The sequence below is a fragment of the Chrysemys picta genome, chromosome 11 (genome assembly GCF_011386835.1).
Source record: "Chrysemys picta bellii isolate R12L10 chromosome 11, ASM1138683v2, whole genome shotgun sequence".
In the NCBI taxonomy this organism is placed as follows: domain Eukaryota; kingdom Metazoa; phylum Chordata; order Testudines; family Emydidae; genus Chrysemys; species Chrysemys picta.
Window position 1 is genome coordinate 19,005,248 of NC_088801.1, and position 21,371 is coordinate 19,026,618.

At 45.2% G+C, this 21,371-nt stretch overlaps 1 long non-coding RNA gene across 1 annotated transcript in view; it reads left to right on the forward strand.

The window, feature by feature from the left end:
- The window catches only part of LOC135974241 (uncharacterized), a 62,085-nt gene that overhangs the window by 25,735 nt on the left and 14,979 nt on the right, over nt 1–21,371 (forward strand). Inside the window, exon 3 of the long non-coding RNA XR_010591465.1 lies at nt 3,005–3,111. This is a non-coding gene — a long non-coding RNA (uncharacterized LOC135974241). The remainder of the gene's footprint in view (nt 1–3,004; nt 3,112–21,371) is intronic.

A 21,371-nucleotide genomic window follows, 5' to 3' on the forward strand; every position in this document is an offset into this window, starting at 1 on the left:
AGCCAAAGCTTTTGCCTCTAAAGGCCCTTTGGCTGTGTTCCTGCTGAGGTAAGCTTATAAAGAGAAAGATTGGTATGCTAATGTATTGGTCATAATCCTGTTTTTTGTTGATGGCAGATTTGTGATAAAAATTGGCCAAGTTGTCATTATCTTCCTTTCCGAAATTCCAGCTGAATCAGGTTATCAGGGCCTTCTTGTTTCAGAGTCCATGTCTAGGTACCTCCCTCCTGGAGGATGTCTTCTGGAGCCAGTCTATAATACTTTTGCTTAATGCAAGGTCTTTGTAATGGTCTCACCTAGCGTTTCATCATTTGGCTTCCCCTTTTCACTAGACTTTCCTTGGTGATTTTTTTCTAGATGCCTTAATCTTGCTGAGACATTGAGCTAGTTCTTTAACTCTAGTTTCTCATGGGCTAAATCCTGCAATCCTCACAAAGTTCCCATCCCGGCAATTCTCCCCAGGACTGCAGGATCTGGCCAGAGGCTGCTAGAAGGAGTTTTCCTTGAGTATGGGCTACAGGCATTGGCCCACAGGAGGCAACAATTACAATAATTGAGCCAATGGCTCAGGAAGACCAAGATATCTTAACAAAATATGTTTTAACAAAAGAGATAACAACCACGGTGATGGAGTGTGTAATGCTAAGACCAGGTATCTGGGGAAGGGAATGGTCTTTTTAGCAGCCATGTGCTATCCCAGTGCCAAAGCAAATGTCAGTTGTATACAATAAAGAGCAAGAGTAAGTCCAAAGGAGAACCCGCAGAAATGTACTGAGTAGGCTGCAGTCTGGTGCTTGCTTAACAAAAAGACAAACCCTGAAATTTGCACCAGTAGAGCAAATGTGTTAAGATAGTGTTGTGCAAGAGAGAGTCAGCAGATATCAAGGCAGATGAAATAGACCTTAGTTAATAATATTACAGGCAGGGTCGAATTAACTCTCCTGTGGGACTGGGGCTATTAGATTTTGTGGGGCCCCTTTATACATGTCTTTTTCCTAATTTAAAACAAAATGATCACAATTATGGCATCGAGGCTATTCACCCTATACTAAACTCGCTGTTTAATTAACATAAAGCCCTTCTGTGGTTACATTTCAGTCTTAAAAGATGTAGAATATAGTTATTTTAATTAAAAATAGCCTACTTCTTACCTTAGAACAACTGTTATATTAGTTTCTTTCTGGGAGGGAGTTTGGGTGCAGGAGGGGGCTACAAGCAGGGCCGGCTTTAGGGTGATTCACCCGATTCCCCTGAATTGGGCTCCGTGCCCCTAAGAGGGCCCCGCAATGTCCCGAAGGACCCTCCGCCGACATGCCGCTGAAGGCACCGGCAGCCAATTGAGTTGCCGCCTAAGTCCCGCTGCTGTCTTCGGCGACAGCTCTTTTGAATTGGGCCCCGCAGTGCTTAAAGCCGGCCCTGGCTACAGGCTGGGGCAGAGTGTTGAGGTGCAGGAGAGGGTGAAGGGTGTGGGCTCTGGGAGGGAGTTTGGGTGCAGGAGGGGGTGCAAGATGTAGGCTCCAGCCGGGAGGCACTTATCACAGGCGGCTCCTGGCCGGTGGCGCAGCAGGGCTCAAGCAGGCTGCCTGCCTGCCTGCCAGCCAGCTATAGTCCCCCGATGCTCCCGGAAGCGGCCGGCCACTGGCACGTCTCTGCTGCCCCTCAGGGCAGCTCCCCGCACCCACAAGCACCACCTCCTCAGCTCCAATTGGCTGGTTCTTGGCCAATGGAAGCTGCGTGGACAGCGCTGGGGGTGGGGGCAGGGCGCGGAGCTGCCTCCCCCCTCACGGGGGGCCACAGACACATGCCAGCAGCCGTCTGCTTCCGGGAGCGGCATGGGGCCATGGCATGCAGGCAGCCTGTCTGAGCCCTGCTGCACCGGGGGTCCCCTTAGCTCGAGGCTGCAGCCCCTAAAGCCCCCGTGTTAATCCGGCGCTGATCACAGGCCCTACAAGAACTGGAAAAATTGAGCTAGAGTAACTTTGGCCAAGGATATCACTCTAGATACTCACTAATAAAATAAGAGCCATATAGGAAATATTGTTTCTGCTTTCATGGAAATGAAAAACAAGTTTAATTATGAAATTTATGCAAGTGCATTCAATAATAGCTGCATGTTTATTCTCTATGTAGATAAGACCCGATTTTCTTAACAGCAGACCAATTGCCATAATCAAGCAAACTCTATTGTCTGTCTGTCTGGCTTTTGTATGGTCTTCTAGATGTTTCTTCGCCACTTAATGTGCATGGAAGTCCCATGAAGGTCAGTAAGGATTATGCACATATCAGGAGGAGAACAGCTGCTTTATTCACAAAATAATTTTCATTGGTCATTGGATTGACATTTCCCAGTTTTATGACAAAATCTTCAAAATAAGACTGCGGCAATATTAAGAGTATTAAAGACCATTGAAGTTCTAACATTTTTCAGAAAATATATTCTAATCTTTACAAAACACTGTCACTTAAAATATTGCAAGCAGGGAATAAAATTGCTTTATTACAGCAAGAAAATGACGTAGCTGAATGACTTGGATGTGGGTCTGAATGCTAATGCTGATATTTATGATATCGGCAGGCTGTATTCAGTGTAAAGGTGCAAATGTCTAGAATTTAAAGTGTCATATTGGCTGTATGTTACATGGTCAGGAGACAATGGAACTACACAGCATGAAATACGAGAGATTACAACAATCTGGTGCAAATGTTTTGTAAAATTAGAAATGTTAGAACAGTTATCAAAGTCAATGAGATTAATCATAATTAAATCTAGGCAAAATAAGATTTGCAGAGTTGATTTCATTGTACTGCCCTTTTATCGTAAGCCACTTAAAATGTGTTGCTAAAGTCTTTGGTAGAAGGTAGCAAACAAGATTAAAGGGGAAGGCATGACTTGGAGACCTTACTTCAGTGGAGAAAACTATAATAGTAGTAGTTAACTCTTACAAAGCATTTTCATATGTAGATTTGAAAATGCTTTGCAAAAAAGATATTCTCCCTTTTACAGATTTAGAAGCTGAGGCACAGAGCGGTGAAGTGATTTACCTCTGCCTACACAGCAGCTAGTTGACAGAGCTGGGAAGAGAACCTAGACCACCTGACTCTCCATCCAGTGTAAGAGAACAAAAATTGAATTATACATTCACATTCCAGTTTTGTTACAATATCATGGGCAAAATGATCTCTCTCTCACACTGCAATGTGCCTTCCTTTTCCATTGTAGGTCTTGAATAATTCAGGTGAAAGTTTATTTCCATTAGTACCATTAATCCTGAAAAATATAAACTAGGCAATAAATCCATGTGTGCTGCTCCACTGAGGGTTTAATGGGATTCTTTGTGACTTCTGGCACTGGATCAAACAAGACACTCTTATGATTATTACTGTTCTTTGTTTGGGTAGTGTCTGCAAGGTCCTAAGCAATTTCCAGACATAAAAGTAGGCGTGTTGCCTTCCCTAAGAGTTTACGAGGTAAAAGACAGAGGAGAGGAGAAAAAGATACAGAATGTAAGGAAAGTGCTCAACATAGTAACTGGCAATGCTTTAATATCACATTTTTTTAAAGATACACAGAAATACCCCTACCACAATCTAGCCAAAATTAGTCTAAACGAATAATCTGTGCCATTTTTATAATTTAATTTATAATCATGCAGTGAGTTACTTTAACAGTGATTGACCTAAGTGGTAGAAAAATACAGTTTACAAATAACAGGTCAATAATAAAGCACTACCTTATTCGAAATGTGCCACACAAAGCACCAGGGTAATATCATGCTTAAATCAATAGGGAGTTAGTGGATGATCAAGGAAAAGAAAAGATAGAGGGCCAGTGTTTTATCCACTTGTCTGCGGCAACTTTGGTGCACACATCTGTGCCTGGACATTTCGGTACTAGCCCTTTGTGTGTGCAGGTGATATACAAAGCCAATGTATCTGAATGGGCTTTGTGCATACAGCTTTGATTACCTGTAAACACAGGATGAAAATTTTTAAAATGTGTGAGCACATGTTAATGCAACAGAAGTACCTGCACGGTGATGTGTACAGGCAAAATTGCACCTGCACAACTGGAGGCCAGGTTAAGGCTCTAATGATAATTTAATTCATATAAGACTATAAGTGAGTAATACAAAAAAACAAAACCCCACAAACATTGTAGGGTTTGTTAATGAGACCGATGGCCTTGGATCTAGATAGGTCATCAGTTCAAATCCAGCCCAGGTCCGTAGTGACCAAAAGTCATAATCTGAAGGTTTTTCACAAGCCACATGTTAAATAAATTTGCTGGTCTTAGCTCAGGTGGTAGAGGCTCATGCACTAAGCTCCAGAAGTCCCAGGTTCAATCCCGCCCGCCAATGACTGGGATCTGTCCGTGTTACAAGTACACTTACAAAGTTTGCAGACGATACCAAACTGGGAGGGGTTGCATGTGCTTTGGAGGATAGGATTAAAATTCAAAAGGATCTGGAGAAATGGTCTGAAGTAAATAGGATGAAATTCAAACAAGGACAAATGCAAAGTACTCCACTTAGGAAGGAACAATCAGTTGCACACATACAAAATGGGAAATGACTGCCTAAGAAGGAGTACTGCAGAAAGGGATCTGTGGGTCAGAGCTGATCAAAAGCTAAATGAGTGACCAGTGTAACAGTGTGGGGCGGGGTGAAGCAAACCTCATTCTGGGATGTATTAGTAGGAGCATTGTAAGCAAGAAACAAGAAGTAATTATTCCACTTTACTCCACGCTGATTAGGCCTCAACTGGAATACTGTGTCCAGTTCTGGGTGCCACATTTCAAGAAAGATGTAGACAAATTGGAGAATGTCCAGAGAAGAGCAACAAAGATGATTAAAGGTCTAGAAAATATGACCTATGAGGGAAGATTGAAAAAACTGGGTTTGTTTAGTCCGGAGAAGACAAAGGGGACATAAAAGGTTGTTACAAGGAAGAGGGAGGAAAAATTGTTCTTAACTTCTGAGGATAGGAAAAGAAGCAATGGTCTTAAATTACAGCAAGGGAGGTTTACGTTGGACATTAGGAAAAACTTCTTGTCAGGGTAGTTAGGCACTGGAATATATTGCCTAGGGAGGTTGTGGAATCTCCATCATTGGAGATTTTTAAGAGCAGATTAGACAAACAATGTCTGGAATGGTCTAGATAATAGTCCTGCCATGAGTGCGTGGGACTGGACTAGATGGCGTCTCGAGGTCCCTTCCAGTCCTACGATTATATGATTCTTTCAATCTTTGTCCTCTGTAATCAGCTGATTCTGCAGATCAGTGGCTGCCCCTGTCTCACTGAGGGAGGGGACCCTGTGTTGTTTAGGTGGGTTCTGTCCACTTTCCCAGTTACAAAGGCCAGAAATGTTCACTTATTGGAGAAGTAAGTGCTGTTCTGGGAGACAACTTTACCTAGGTATTTTCTTCTTCATTCCCATTTCTGTTTTTTCATTTTTTAAAATCCCCTGTAATCAGTTGATTCCAGTGTCCTTGTGGTCCCCCTCTTATCAGAGAAGGGCCATTGCTGTTTTGGAAGATGGAGCCCCTTTAATGCAGGCTTCACCTGCCAATGCAGGAATCCAATAGGCCAGCACCTGGGCTGACAAAATGCAACTACTGTACTTCTGAACATGAACCTGTTTGGAAGCCTGAAGGTCAATAACATTTTGGTATTATTATATTAGAGCTTGTCTGCATGGTGTGTTAGTTCGCACCAGTGTGGTGCGGCCTGTGTGGACTAAAAGTTCCGTAGCGCATATTAATATTGTACTGTTTGAAATGGGACTATATTAATACGAATCACAGAACTTTTAGTGCATAATAACATAGTCCTGAGTTCTTCTAGGAATGATGCTCTGACTGTATGTAGCACTGTGTATTGTTACTTCCTCCCTACTGCTTTCCAGAGGCAGCTTGCAGGAAAGCTGTTGAAATAGGTCTTCCTGCCTCTATCTAGTTCAGGTTGGTCACATGTTAGGAGATAGTCATAGGTACCAGAAAGGTATACCTTTTGATGTATATTGCTTATTCAGAAAGTGCAGGCTACATGAAACAACTTCAGTGAGGTATGGTTAAATTTACACATTGGGCCAAGCTCTGCTCTCCTTGAAACTAATGAGTTAGTTTGAGGGGATAGCCATGTAGCTACAAACAGAATTTGGCCTATTATCTAATCTTTTTTTTAATTTTACAGTTTTGAAGATAGTAGTTTCAAATCAATCCACATGGGAGATCACTGATATAATCACTAACCCTCTTAATGATGGTAAAAGTTAATTAGAGTGAACTATTGTTTTCAGGTACCTCATCATTCAGGTTCCAATTATCACCTCAGTGTCAGTATTATTCCACTGTGGTATCTTTAGCTGCCATTAAACACATCTTTTGTAGTTACAACACCACTAAAGACACACAGCCAGAACAGATAACATATCTCAAGTGTAAACATTACATAGGACAGTACGCTCAGTATCTCAATACCGAGTAGATTAAATCTAACAACAAACCACAAGGACTGAAAAAGAGGAAAGAAGATTTTCCTAATTAGTTTATGCTCTGAGTCAACAGAAAAATATCTGATAAAGGAAGTTTAAAAATGTAAAATCCTAAATGCAAAGTTAATAAGCATTAAAAAGTGAAAATAAAAAAAATAAATAAGTTAATTATTGAATTTGAGCAGTGGATGGGAGGTTGCATTTGCTTTTTTCCTTAGTTTTCTCAGTTTAATGTAACTGTTAGTGGATTCTAAATACAAGGCTTTCTCAGTCTCTCAAAAATGATAATTTATCTGTAGTTTGATTTCATTTTAATCTAACAATTCATTTCCTCCTATTTTAGGATGTGTCTAGACTATAGGCTTTTCTAGATGAGGATAAAAGGTGGACTTCTAAAATGCGGTAAAAGTAACTGTAGGGTCTGCCTCTTCCAGCTAACGTGTAATAATATAACATTTCAGTGGTGTGGGTTTAGAATGGGTATGCAGTTTTAAATTTGGACATAGATGGGTAAGTATGGAGTAACATAGAACTCGGTGGGAATTGGGGGCGGGGGGGGGGGGGTGACAGCCTAGTACAGATGGAAAAGAAAGGAAGTGGAAGACGATTTACAGATGGTCACTTTTCCCGTAAAGTCTCAACATAATCAAACATAGGCTGTAGTAGAGCACAAAGCAAGGACTGTGCCTTGGCAGTTTGGCTTACCTCTCAGTTATACCAGTTTTTTTTTATACTGGTATAAATCCATTGACATTAATAGAGAACTCCAGATATATATCACTGTGAGGGGGATCAGGAACTCTGTGTAAAAGTTCTTGCCCTGTAAGTCTAGATTAGGACAAAAGGTGGTTTTTTTTTTTTTAATTACCTAATGTATTTTTAGCCAACATGTTTTAAAACCATAATGTAGACAGGGTAACAATCCCTTCTTGTGATACTTCCATCCCTCCCTGGTGTTAATTGACAGAATAACATGGACATAAGCAAAATGGGTTGCTTTGGCTGAGGATTCTCAGCCCCTGAGAGGATCAGGCCCAGTTTGTAATATTTGCCATTACTTAGATTAATGAGGTACAGAACAGAGAGACATGACCTGAGCATCTGGAATATTCAAATTCTAGTCCTGGCTCTGACATTGACTTTGTGGCTTTAGAAAGAAAACACATAATCTTTCTGCCTCAGTGGCCTCATTTATAATATTGTGACCATGCTTAACCTTCTTTCTCCCATCACATAGGTGCCTATTAATAGGCCAGATCCTCAATGCGTATAAATTGGCATAGTTCCTCCATTGACTTGAACAGAACTAGGCTGACTCTCACCAGCTGAGAATTCAGCCCAACATTTGCAAAGTACTCTGAAGATGAACAGTGCTGTCTCAGAGCTAATTAGCATTACTGTTGATCTTTGATACAGGATTGAGCAAGCCTATTGATGTTGCCATGTTGTGGTTCACATGGTTACTCTGTAACTACACCCATGACCACAAGAACTGCGTATGTGGTTCTAGTGCAGGGGTTGGCAAACTATCGCCCGAAGACCGGGGGCTGGGGCTTGCCCGGCTCCATGCCCTGGCTCCCGGAAGCAGCGGCACGTCCCTGCTCCGGCTCCTACGGTAGGGGCAGCCAGGGGGCTCTGCATGCTGCTCCTGTCCCAAGCACTGCCCCCACAGCTCCCATTGGCCAGGAACTGCGGTCAATGGTAGCTGCAGGGGCGGCGCCTGCGGATGGGGTAGTGTGCGGAGCCCCCTGGCTGCCTCATTTTAGGAGCCGGAGGGGGGACATGCTGCTGCTTCCAGGAGCTGCTTGAGGTAAGCACCACCTGTAACATGCACCCCTGACCCCCTCCAGTACTCCAACCCCCTGCCCTAGACCTGATTCCCTCCTGCCCAGAGCACCCTCCTGCACCCCCAACCCCTCATCCTCAGCCCCACCCCAGCGCCTGCACCCCCCGCTGGAGCCCTCAACCCCTCCTCCGCACCCCAACCTCCTGCCCCAGTCCAGAGCCCCTTCCCACACTCTGAACTCCTAACTTCTGGCCCCACCCCAGAGCCCTCACCCCCTCCCACATCCCAATCCCCTATTTCATGAGCATTCATGGCCCGCCATACAATTTCCATACCCAGATTTGGCCTTTGGGCCAAAAAGTTTGCCCACCCCTGTTCTAGTGGATATTACGCCCCGAATCCCCTGGCTGTCATCTGTTTATCCTCTGAACTTGCTGTTGCATTATGACTCTTCATTACAACCCCCCACTTATAGCTGAGGAGCACACAGTGGAGCTCAGGATGGGCTGCAAAAGTGGCATCTGTAATTCCACCATCCCAGGCCAGCTGTGTGTCAGGCCAATCCACCACTGTAAATTAGCACAATCTGAGGCTGTATTATCTTTTGGACCCACCCATCCACAGCCTTTAGGAGTCCTGGGGCTTGCCATGGCCTAGGGCAGGCAGCCAGGGAGTAATGGTGTCCTGCCAGGGGTCTCAGCTGGTGTAAAGATGTGACCTCCCATGGAGCCTCAGGGAGCTTCTATGTTTCTGGGCATTTTTGTAACTGCAAAGTATGTTGGTAGTTTGCCTGGGGAAAGGAAAGTTTGTAGGGAATTAGCTCCATATCTACAGGCTCAGAAGATACATATATATTTGGTAGGAGCCAAAATATTGCCAGGCATGACAAAAATTGCATTTCTCTTTGTGAGTTCCCTTTTCATCTCTTTCAGATAAAACCAGAATGTTACCAGCAGCTTTATAGTCTGTTGGGCCTGTCCCTCTGCTGGGGGACAAATCAGTCAGCCACACCCAACTCTGTTTTAGCCTTCAGTGCAGGATCTTCTATTGCTCTGCCCCACACCATCACCTTGATCGATCGGTGCATCAGTCCTCACAAAGAGAGCACCAATCACACAACACGTCATTTGTGTTGTTCTAGCCAATCCCTCAGCCACCTGTTTGCCAGGCTGTCAGTGGCACTGCCCTACACACAAGAAAAATATTAAAGTAACAAATTATTGTCCTGACCTGGACTGGTACTGCAGGGTCCTCTACCCCCCAGTAGCTTAAGGGTCCCTCTCTTAGCCTCAGGGGGACCATATGGCCTTCCTGCCCTCTTGTAGCCTTCTGCCATTACTCAGGAAAGTATTTCTCTCTCATACCCCTCCCCTTTTGCCTCAGGTGGATCTTACTTATATCTTCCAGCTGTGAATCAGAGCCAATCATTAGTTGCTGCTTAATTGGATTTAGCTGATTCCCAACACCTGCCTGCTGTGGGCTTCTCCTTAGGCCAGGGCTTGCTGCTCTCTCACTCCTCAAGCCCTTACATGGGCAGATTGCCCTGCTACAGGCTCCTGTTGGTTCTTTTATCTAGACAGGAAGCTGGGGCCAACACCCATACAGGGCTTGTGTGGTACCTTAGAATCCTAGAATATCAGGGTTGGAAGGGACCTCAGGAGGTCATCTAGTCCAACCCGCTGCTCAAAGCAGGGCCAATCCCCAGACAGATTTTTGCCCCAGATCCCTAAATGGATTCCTCAAGGATTGAACTCACAACTCTGGGTTTAGCAGGCCAATGCTCAAACCACTGAGCTATTAGTTTTTATCTTAGTCACATCTAGAAGCACTAATGTCCTGTCCCTTAGACCACACTTCTGCCTCATCTTAAGAATATTAGAATCCAACACAAAACAGCATTCTGGGAAATGGATATTTTTCACTTAGCTAAACTAAACAAACAAAACGGGACACTATGAATTAGATTCTCCTGTTTGCCAAGTTCATTTTGAGTCAACTTAGAGTGGCTAGAGCAGGGGTCGGCAACCTCTGACACGTGGCTCGCCAGGGTAAGCACCCTGGCGGGCCGGGCCAGTTTGTTTACCTGTTGCGTCAGCAGGTTCAGCAGATCGCGGCTCCCACTGGCCGCGGTTCGCCGTCGCATGCCAATGGGGGCGGCGGGAAGCCACGGCCAGTACGTCCCTTGGCTTGCGCTGCTTCCCGCCACCCCTATTGGCCTGGGACAGCGAACTGCGGCCAGTGGGAGCCACAATCGGCCGAACCTGCAGACGCGGCAGGTAAACAAACTGGCCCGGCCCACCAGGGTGCTTACCCTGGCGAACCGCGTGCCAGAGGTTGCCGACCCTTGGGCTAGAGTCTTGTACTGGAGAATTCCTGCATAAGCTCTGCTGCTAGACTCTGCCACCTCCGTACTGCAACCCCTACTTTTAGTATAAGGGGAAGAAAGGAAGTGTGCGGGGGAGGAAGAAAGGGAGGGGTAGTATCAGAGTAAGGCTCCACTACAGCTAATTCTTTGCTGGTGTGGGACCACAGCCAGCCATGTAAGTTAAAGCCCTGCCTGATGACTGGCTTCCTGTGAGCCCCCACCTCTTTACTGCATTGAGAATCCAGACTATTTTTTTTTTTTTTGAAAGGTCCTCTCTTTAGACAAACTGTTTGCCACTTTGTCTTTTGTTTGTGAAATCTCATGTAACATGGTTCTACAGTCAGCAGGGCCTTTGCCAGGGAGTCAGATTGGAGTGGTGCAATGAGTCAGGATACGAGGTTTTCACCTCTGAAGCTATGGCTTCAAATCTTGGCCTAGGCCTCAGATGGGAATGAGTGTACGTTAACTCCACTAAACAACTGGCATTGCCCAAGAAAGGGCTCTGGATTGAACTCAGGGTAGCTGCAGGTCAGCACTGAAATACATGGATATAGTTGTGTGCGTGGAAGGTTGCCCAGCACCTCTGCTCATCTTTGGCTCAAGCTGGTTTTTCACTGTATTCACTCACTTGCTTTTTTTTTTTTTTTTTTTAAAGTCAGATTCTGTGCAGAATCTTCCTCTGCCCCAATCTACAGGTGTGCTGGGAAAAGATTAATATTATTAATGACACATCCGTCCTGTGCTGGCTGCTCTTGTGTACACAAAGGGGACCTACACTCCCCTATGTGGAAGAGAGAAGCATGGTATTAGTTTGGAAAACTTCTCCTCCTCTTTGTGCCAAAACTAGGCTTTGTGGAGCTTCCTACAATCTTGAGTAGTAGCGCAGGTTCAAAACCACAGTGGAGCACGTCTTGCTCCTCAGTGCAGGTTGCCGCTAGAAAAAACACCCTGTATACCTTTGATTTGAGCCGTTTTGTAGTCCTGTGATGGGGCACACTCACCTCTCGTGAGTGCCTCCTGTCGGCTGGCAGTGAACCTGCACTCTTTCTGCTTGCAGTGCCACCTATAGGCTGTTGCTCTCATCTGGCAGGTCTTCAGTGGCTGAGCCTTCTGGCTAAGTCACACACAGTTTAAAATAGATGAACGAACCCCTTCTGGGGTAAAAGGTCCAACAGGGCCTGTCCCTGTGCCCTTGTTAATGTCTTTAGCCCTGTCTCTGAGCTCCGTTCTCAGCCCCTTCTGGGCTAGCTCTAAATCTGTATCTGCCCCATCTCTTGGGGAGCTGGATTACCTATGCTGACCGGAGAACCCCTGTGTAGGCATAGGCAGTGTCTTCACTGAAGCGATACAGTGGTGCAGTGTTTTAAGTGTAGACATTCTTTACTTTTATTGGACGCAATTGCTTCTGCATTCCCTTAACCACTTCTGTTAAATAAACAAATCAGACTGTTATGAGCCTGCTATTGTTAATCTATCCTGAGGCTTTTCTTAAAAAATGCTGCAAAAGATAGAAGCTTATGGTTCCAGTCATTCAAAATGTTCTTCAAATCAATATGGATCAGTGTCATTGCGTTACTTTGCTAGCTACCCCTTGTTTCTAGATTTTATCATCTCACACATCTGTTGGGGTTGTCTGATTTCATAATTATTTTTCCTGAAATCAGATGCATATTTCACTCTATTCAATAAATATGCCCAGATATTGCTTTTTGGATAATCAATAGCTGCCTAGTACAGCTAGTTCTGGGGAGAAAAAATTTAATTGGTATATGGATAATCCTGTTGGTCAGTAAAGTTGTGTATTTAATCAAAGTATTGACATTTTGTTGCTATAGTATTGGTTTTCACATTAAAACTTGGCAGTTTGAAGCAAGGTATCTGCTGTTTTGATTGGGGGTTTTTAATGTTAAAAATTAGACTTTTACTCTACCTTAGAGATCTAATTTCATACAAACTTGTATTTTGCATAGAGAACCAGATTTAGTTTTAGTATTTCTTTAGTTTCATTTTGTTAAATGGAAGGAAATTCTCTTGTCTTCCACACCGAAGCAACAACACTTCATAGAGAGTTTTGCCATCACCTTCTCTTTCTCCTTTTGTTTATCTGACACCTTTGTGAGATGTTTAGAACCCTTCCGCTCAATAGAAAACATTTGTTTGGCATCCTCTTCCTGTGATGGATACACATGAGGAGTTGTCTGGCACACCTGACCCCATCCTACACTTCTTAGGAACTTGCTTATTCTGATTTAGTAACCTGGAGGAAAGCTTCCAAAAGAAATTGATTAGAGAGACAAGGTGGGTAAAGTAATATCGTCCATTGGACCAACTTCTGTTGGTGAAAGAGAGAAGTTTTCAATCTTACACAGAGCTCTTTTCAAAAGCTTTCTCTAAAATCGCATACTCCCATAATTCTCTTGTTCTTTAGATGCTTAGCAACCTGCATTCCTGCTCATTTTGCCTGCTTTCACAGTTGTTTTACATGGACATTTGAAACCAGCTGTGAAGTGTGCTTTGTGCCATAAATATGCCAAGGAACGCTATACTCTCTGCATTACACCTTGTTTGAAACAGCAGCAGAAGCAAAAAAGTTGCTGTTTTTGTTCATCGACAAGAGGACCGGGCAGGTTGTAAATGTACACAGTATTTCATAACAGTAAGGGTACAGAGAGAAATAAAACATAGAAAGCTATTTGAGACTGAAGATATTTAAATTCAGTGCACATGTACTTTGATGTCCATTCCTTTCATGTAGGGGAAAAGGCTGAACAGTGGTTATACACAGTTCATTTAAAAAAAAAAAGCAATGCCCCCAGACTTTATTTTCATCACAGTGTGCACAGACACAGGCCCACAGCTTCTTTTAGTATTGCACACTGCACTGAAATGGAACCATTCCTATTCTTTTAACTAGACAAATATTTAACATGCCTCTTCAGATCACTATACTGTCACTGTTCAGATATACAGATCTGCACTTTGCCAAAAAGCCTGTCTGTTTTTCAGTCCTGTGCACAGTGGAACTGCCATAGTCCTGTTATGTGAGGGAAGGAGGATTTTGAGGGATTGGGTAGCATGGTAGTGTGTGTCATACACCCTATGGTTATTCCTTTAGCTTAGGTAGTGGAGGTTTGTGCTGAAGGTCCCGGGCTCAAATGTTGCTGGCTGCTTGTGGCAGCAGTGGTTACAGCTTCATACTGTGGAACATCACTTGCCAGGGACTCCTCCCTTTATGGTTCCATTTGGGGGCAGGCAGGAGGTAGTTCCTGTGCATTGAGACTGGAGTAATGATTATAGATCAAGTCTGCTGAACAGAGAGACTGTAGGCTTAAAGTTAGGCTCCTAAATACATATTTAGGTATCTAAGTACATGTGGTCTGATAGAGTTGCGGAGTACCTCCAGTTTTCACTGACTTCAGTAAGATTTCTGGGTGCTCAGCACTTCTGAATATGGATTAAACCTTTAAACTCAGGGACCCATGTGTAACAATTCTGACCACTGCGAATAACAAAATACTGCCTAATTCAAATGCTACAAAATGTGACAGCCACCCAGGGACAGGCACATAGATAGGTACAGCATGAAATACCACAAGTGTATAACAGTGCTACCCAAATACTTGTGCATATAATAATGCTGACCTCATACAGTCTTTCTTCAGCGTGTATAATGAGGCCACGTGAAACATCTACAAATCTATTTATGCATCTACGTATAATGCCATTATGATTTTGGAAATTTGTCTGTGCAGTTTATGAATTCTAGCTGGTATTATGAAGTTATGAAATTGTTGTATCACGGAAAGCCCTCTGTTGATGTGTATCCACTGTTGCTGCCAAGCCCCGCCACAGATGCATGCAATGCTGTGAACAATCAAGAGTACCTAACTTTGAGGGTTTTGACTGGACAATAGATATGCTAAAGGTTTGCAGGTGGAAGAAAGTACATCCTCTTCCTGCCTGAAGAGTAGGACAAGTAGAAGAGTGGAAAATTCCCAGATATAGAGCGAAGAAGTGAGGTGATCAAGCAGGATTTTAATAAACGACTCATTGGAGAGATACAGGAAGTTTGGGCAGGAGGAAAGAAGGGCACAGACTGGCCAAGGTTGGAGGAAGCAAGCTGGCCTAGGGAGAAGGCTCCATGTTTCAGAAAACAAGCCATGCACTGGAGGAGAAGTCTGTGGATGGATCTAAAGGACTCTGACCCCAGCCCAAAGAATGCCCTGGAGTGGTGAGGAAACTGAAGCAGGAGAATTTGTGTAGAGTTGATTATCTTTGTATAAATCTGTGTATTTCTCATGGTATTAGGTAATGAGCAATAGTGTGTTAGATTTCTGGGCAAAGTATCTGCGTATTAAATGCTACCCCTACCATGTGGACTCTTGAAAAGGGAAACTAGAAGGCTCCCACCTTTGGGTGGAGTTCTGGGGGAAGGGTGTATTTAAACTACGACAGAATCTGAGTCAGCACTGGTCCTTGGGACTGTGCAGAGGGATCATGTGTTTGCAGCTCTTAGGATGGGGTGCTAGATAGAGGATCTGTGCCCTGACAGTGTGCCTGGGGAACCTAAGACAGGGAAGTAACTGGACATTGTTAAGACTCTGAGGCTTAAAACGCCCGAGATCCAGTGATTGGGACTCCTCAAAGCAATCTGGTTAGCTGCTAGTCGGAGCACCTGGTTGTCTCTGTGACAAATGCCATGAGATATCTGCATATATACATGCATAGAACAATTTTGTTCCAAATAAATGTGTTCTCCTTGCTAACTGTGTACAAAACAATAGCAATAGTGCACCAAAAATCTCTGTAATGATCTGTTTATGAAACATTTAGCTGAAGAACTTTGTGTACTGTTCACTTATCTGTATGCTGACCTATTAGAAATACAAATGAATGCTCATGAAAATACTGGGAAGTACAGAAAGCTAGAGGAACAATTCATGCTCTACCTGGAGAAAACGAATGAAGAGGTTTTATCTGATGTAAGATGCTACTGAACAGAATCATATCTGGAGGATGAGGTCCCCCACACCATTGCAGGCTTCTATTCTTTTACCAAATATTTCTAATCTATTCCTGCCAAGCCATTTCAGGTGGAGAGAGCACTCTGTGTCAGTTGTCACTGATATCATCTCGATAACTTTAAAAGCATATTTGAAGGATTTCATAATGGCATCTTTGTATGAAAAAGAGGAAAGAGATGAGTTAGGGGGAAGAATGAGCAAATTGAAATTGCAACTTCAGGAAACCATATTTCAGCTTAAATGCGTGAGTGTGGAAAGAAGTTGGTGCTTTGTCACCATACAGGCTACAAGATATAATACTTGTTAATAAAAGTAAACCCAGCCAGGGCCAGCTCTAGGTTTTTTGCCGCCCCAAGCAAAAAAATTTTTGGCCATGGTTCCTGGTCAATGGGAGCTGCGGGGGTGGGGCAGGGACATGATGGCTGCTTCCGAGAGCCACCTGAGATAAGTGTCGCCTGGAGCCTGCACCCCAACCCCCCTCCCACACCCAAACCCCTTGCCCCAACCCTGAGCCCCCTCCTGCACCCTTCCCCACACTCTTAACCCCCGCCCCACCCCAGAGCCTGCACCCCAGCCAGAGCCCTCACCTGCCCCTGCATCCTAACCCTCTGCCCCAGCCTGAAGCCCCCTCCCACACTTTGAACCCCTCATTTCTGGCCCCACCCCGGAGCCTGCATTCCCAGATGGAGCCCTCATCCCATCCCACATCTCAAACCCCTGTCCTATCTGGAGCCTCCTCCTGCATGCCAAACCACTCATTCCTGGCCTCACCCCAGACTCCTCACCCCCTCCCACACTCCACCCCTCTGCCCCAGCCCAGTGAAAATGAGTGAGTAAGCAAGGGTGTGGGACAGCGAGCAACAGAGGGAGGAGAAATGGGGGGAAGGGAGGGGCTAGGGTTGCCAACTTTCTGATTGCAGAAAACCAAATTGCAATGTAAGCCCAAGGTTAGCGGGACTTTAGTCAGCTGACCAGTGTTAGAGACCCTGAGGCTTGAGGGTTCTGCAATGATTCTTAACTCTGTGTTAAGAATTTTCTAATATGGGCTTGAACCTGGGGCTCTGGTGTCCATACTGCAGGATGCAGATCTGAATCAAACTAACCATATCGCAGGCTCCTGAAATGTGGTTGCTCTACCCCTCTGACTGTGGTGCACTATGAGAAAATTTTATTGCCTGCCCTGCGTGTTATGAGAAGTTTGAACAGCCTGCCGAGCAACAGGGAAGCCCCTTTTCCTTAAGTTCTCTTGCTTGTGCCTTCACTCCTGAGTCAGGAAATGGGCAGAGCTTCCACAGGCACTGGTGGACATGATGGTGGTGTTTTCTGACCCACTAATAGAATTTATGATGGAGGAGGAGTTACCCAGGCAAGGCAGACTCAAACTGGCTGATGCTGCTCATGACATTCGGTATAGCCACTGATGCTCCCTACATAGACCCGTGCTTCTGGTGCAGGTCCACTAGCACAGAATGGTGGGATCAAATAGTCATGCAGACCTGGGATGATGAGCAGGGGTCCAGAATATTCACATAAAGAAAGCTACATTTCTGGAGCTTTGTGAGCAGCTTGCCCCAACCCTAGAGTGCAAGACACAGACATGATGGCACCATTGCTGATCCAGAGGCAGGTTGCTATAGCCATCTGGAAATTGGCTAACCCAGACTGCAACAGGTCTGTTGCCAACCAGTTTGGTGCTGGAAAGTTGATTGTGGGTAAAGTGATGGCCAGGGCCGCCCAGAGGATTCAGGGGGCCTGGGGCAAAGCGGGGGAGCAGACATACTCACCGGGTGGTGCTCCGAGTCTGCGGCGGCGGCAGGGGGCCCTTCAGTTGCTCCGCGTCTTTGGCAGCACTGAAGGACCCGTTATCAAAATGCCGCTGAAGACCCCGACCGACTGAAGGGCCCCCCGCCGCCGAAATGCCGCTGAAGACCCGGACCGCCGCCGGGTAAGTAAAAATTAAAAAGGCGCCTGTAGCCAGGAAAGGAATTCTTGGCCAGGGCTTGCGGGGCCCCTGTGGGGCCCGGGGCCTGGGGCAAATTGCCCTACTTGCCCCCACCTTGGGGCGGCCCTGATGATGGTGGAGTTTTCTGAGCTAAACACGTGTGTGGTTTATCCCAAGGTGGCGAGCATAAAAGGTATTCCTGAGATAATTGTTGGCTTGAAGAGAACGGAGTTTCCAGACTGTGCCAGGGCCATTGATGGGACTCATTTGCCCATAATTTGACCTCCTCAAAGAAGACATGAATACATAAATGGCAAAGGATACTACTCCATTGTTATGCAGGTCGTCGTGGACCACAGACAGCAATTTATGGATGTTAACATGGGCTGCACTGGAAAAGTTCATGACACCAGCGTGTTTCACCAATTGGGAGTCTACATTCACGGACAGGCTGTGACACTAGTCCCACTAAATGACATGGTCATAAATGGAGGTACTGTCCCCACTGTTATTCTGGGGAATCCTGTGCATCACCTTTTGCCTTGGTTTATGAAACCGTACCCTAGCAAAAGACAGTTTAATTACACTCTCAGCAAGTATAAAATGCTTGTTGAACACTTTTGGCAGATTGAAATCCTGTTGGAGATGCCTACAGACCCATTTGATACCAATTTCATCAATGCTGTCTGCACTACCATGGCTTGTGGTGCTTTTCACAATCTTTGTGAAGCAAGAGGTGCACCATTTCCCTCTGAATGGACTTATGACAGTGAGGGACTGCTGAATTGGTACACTCAGCCAGAAAGTCCACCTACCGCAGCTGGAGCTGGATGGATCCAGGCAATAGAAGTCAGGGATGCTTTGTGCTCCCACATTATGGACTTGCATGGCTCAAGAGAAGAGTGGGAATAGTACCTCTGTGAATGTGCTTGTGGGGGGATGAGGCTACTTAATTGTAGGAAGGGTTCAGTGCATGGGGAGGGATGGAAGCTTGATTGCCCTGGAATGTAGTTATGAATGACATGATGACTTATGAAATGGGGGGTGGGTTGCGGTGGGGGATGAGTCACGGTATGGATTCATATAAGGAAGCAATTGAAATGTGGATTGCTGTAGCTAGCTGTATAGAGGAATAGCGTTTTCTGACTGATTTCTAATTGTTCCTGATCAGGTGTTTAGCTTTACTTCAAATCATGATTATACGATGAGATGCAGTGATAGCAATAAACTTTCTTGATGACATAAAAGTCTTTATTTATAAATGCGTTAAAACAGTACAAGTCACCTAGGCTGTGGGAGAGGCAGCAGGAGCCGGTACACTTGCAGCGCTGATTGAGATGAGCCGCTTGAACAGCTCTCTCTGCTGAGCTCTATCCTCCTCCCTTAGCTGACATTACTGTTCTAGGAACAGCATAGCAAGTGCCTGCTCATGTGCTGAAACCCTGTCTTCAGGCTGTGCGGCCATCCTGTCCTCCTGATTCTTGCCATGCCTATTCTCCAGTCTTAAGTCTGTCTGTTTCTGGTACTAGACCTGCTTGTTGGCCTTCTCAAGAACTTCAACTATCAGTTCATGAAGGAAACGCATCCTCTTTAAGGTATGCTGGGTCAGATGTGCTGTACTGAGGTCGACCTGTAGAGGTGTAGTGGCCAGTAGAGGTCAAGGGGCCTAGAACAGCACAAGACACACAGAGTTATGGTCTCAACTAGCTCAGTGGAGGAGCACGGAATTAATTCTTGTGAAATTCCAAACACACAAAATGTTACATTTCAAAAATGAACTGCAATACATTGCGAAAGGGATACTTCAGTCCACAGAATCTCCCTGGACACAGCCTGGTTAATCATAGTTAAATTAGTGTAGAGACAATGGTAAGTTTAAAAATTCAAAGTAGCTTTTGTTTTACAAAATTGCATAACTACTTGGGTTGGGGGTGGTTAGTGGCCGTGCTACAAAAAGTTTTATCTAGCATTTCAGGGTTTCCCATTTTGGAGAACATAACTGTTCTTGTGGTGTCCTGTTGGCGACGGGAGATGTTATGCCAAGCTGCTGGTGGCAAACCTGCAGTGTATGGAGCCAAACATCTAGTGACTGAACAGCACGTCTATGAGTGGAGTGGGTTGATCAGCTACTGAGGTGGACCTGGAAAATACACCCTTCCTCACAATGTGACTACCTATCTGGAGTTCCTGCTTCAGGAAAAGTTTGCAGCTATGAGCACCTGGGATTGGGTCAGAATTCATGAGGGAATCAACAGGATGCTGCTTTAGCTTCCACGTGACTTAGTCTGTTTTAGCTGCATCAAATATGTAGAACTCCATAGTCGTCTTTCTCCCCAGCCCCAGCACATTTTGGACAAAAATTCAGACCCCAGTCGTACTTGGAACAGATGATTGTGGCACTTATGGTCTGCATAGATTACCTCTAACTGAAATGGGCTAGTATTGAAAATGGACCACATTTCTCAAATACACACAAGCAGTCCACTGTTTCCAGGCAGCTCCATAGAGTGTTAAGTGATTACAGAGCAGCAAACATAAAGGCACAGAAATGTAATGTTGTTTTTAAGAAACAGGAATGGCCCTAGCAAAAATTTGTGCATTTCCAGTAAAAATACTCTAAAGTGTTCTTTACTGTTTGCATTTCCTGGTTGTCATTTTGCATTCTACATGGTAGGGGTGTGGGAGGCCAAGGCACTGGGATACAGTCTGCCATTAACGGATACATGCTGCTAGCCTGGTCTTTTCAAAACTTTTGCATTGATTCTTACCGGGCTCAGGGGGGCAGCTTCTGTTCCTTCTGTGATTGCTACAGGTTCAGCAGCAGGACGTTCCTCACAGGCAGGTGGGTGATGGGAAGGGAATCAAACAGCTCCTTCGCGTATGGATGCAGAATTTGCTACTCATCCTGTTCCAAAGCCTGCTCTGGGACCAGTTTCATCAACAATGACTCCATGCTCCTCACTCAGTGCCTGCTGCTGGTTCCTGTCAGTCCCCATGCTGGATTCTGGGGCCAGCAAGGCGCCATCCCGGATGATCACGTCATCATGCACCATGGTTGGCTCCATGCTGGGTGCAGTGCCCAGCACCTGGTCAAACTACCCATAAAACTGGCACAATGTCTGCGAATTGCCCAAGGTGCAGTTCTGGTCCCTGCTCTTCCTGTACCTGCTCTTGAGCTGCTTAATCCACTCCCTGCACTGGTCACCGGTCTGATAAATTTGCAAAGCTACCCAGCTTCTTTGCGATCAGCTGGTATGCATGGTCGTTCCTGGTAATTTTACTAAAGTCCACAGTTTTGCCGTCTTTGCACCAGAGATTCACCAAAATCTGGCTGCACTCCCGTGACCATGAAGCAGTACGCTTTGCAAAAGGCTTGCTCTGCTCAGTCTCCATTTCAAACACAGAAGATTCTCTGATGGTATGTTTGCAGTTCAGTGATCAGAAGACAAGTGAAGGGTTAATGCTGACTCACTGAACTGGTGCTGTACATCAAAGGGGGTGGCTTCCATTTTCACTTGAGTTGATTGGAGATTCTTGGAATAGAAAAGATGAAGTTGGCCCATGGGATTGTGCAATACTTTGGGGGACTCTCAGGACCCAAGTCAAGCGAGGCTGTGTCTACACTGCAAAGCAATAGGACTTGCAGCTTGACATGGGCCCAGAACCTCCACCCCCACAGGGTCCTAGCACCCTAAGTCTGAGCCCAAGTCTGAGAGATTTGTGTGTAGACGGAAAGGGGGTTAGACTCAAGCCTGAGTCTG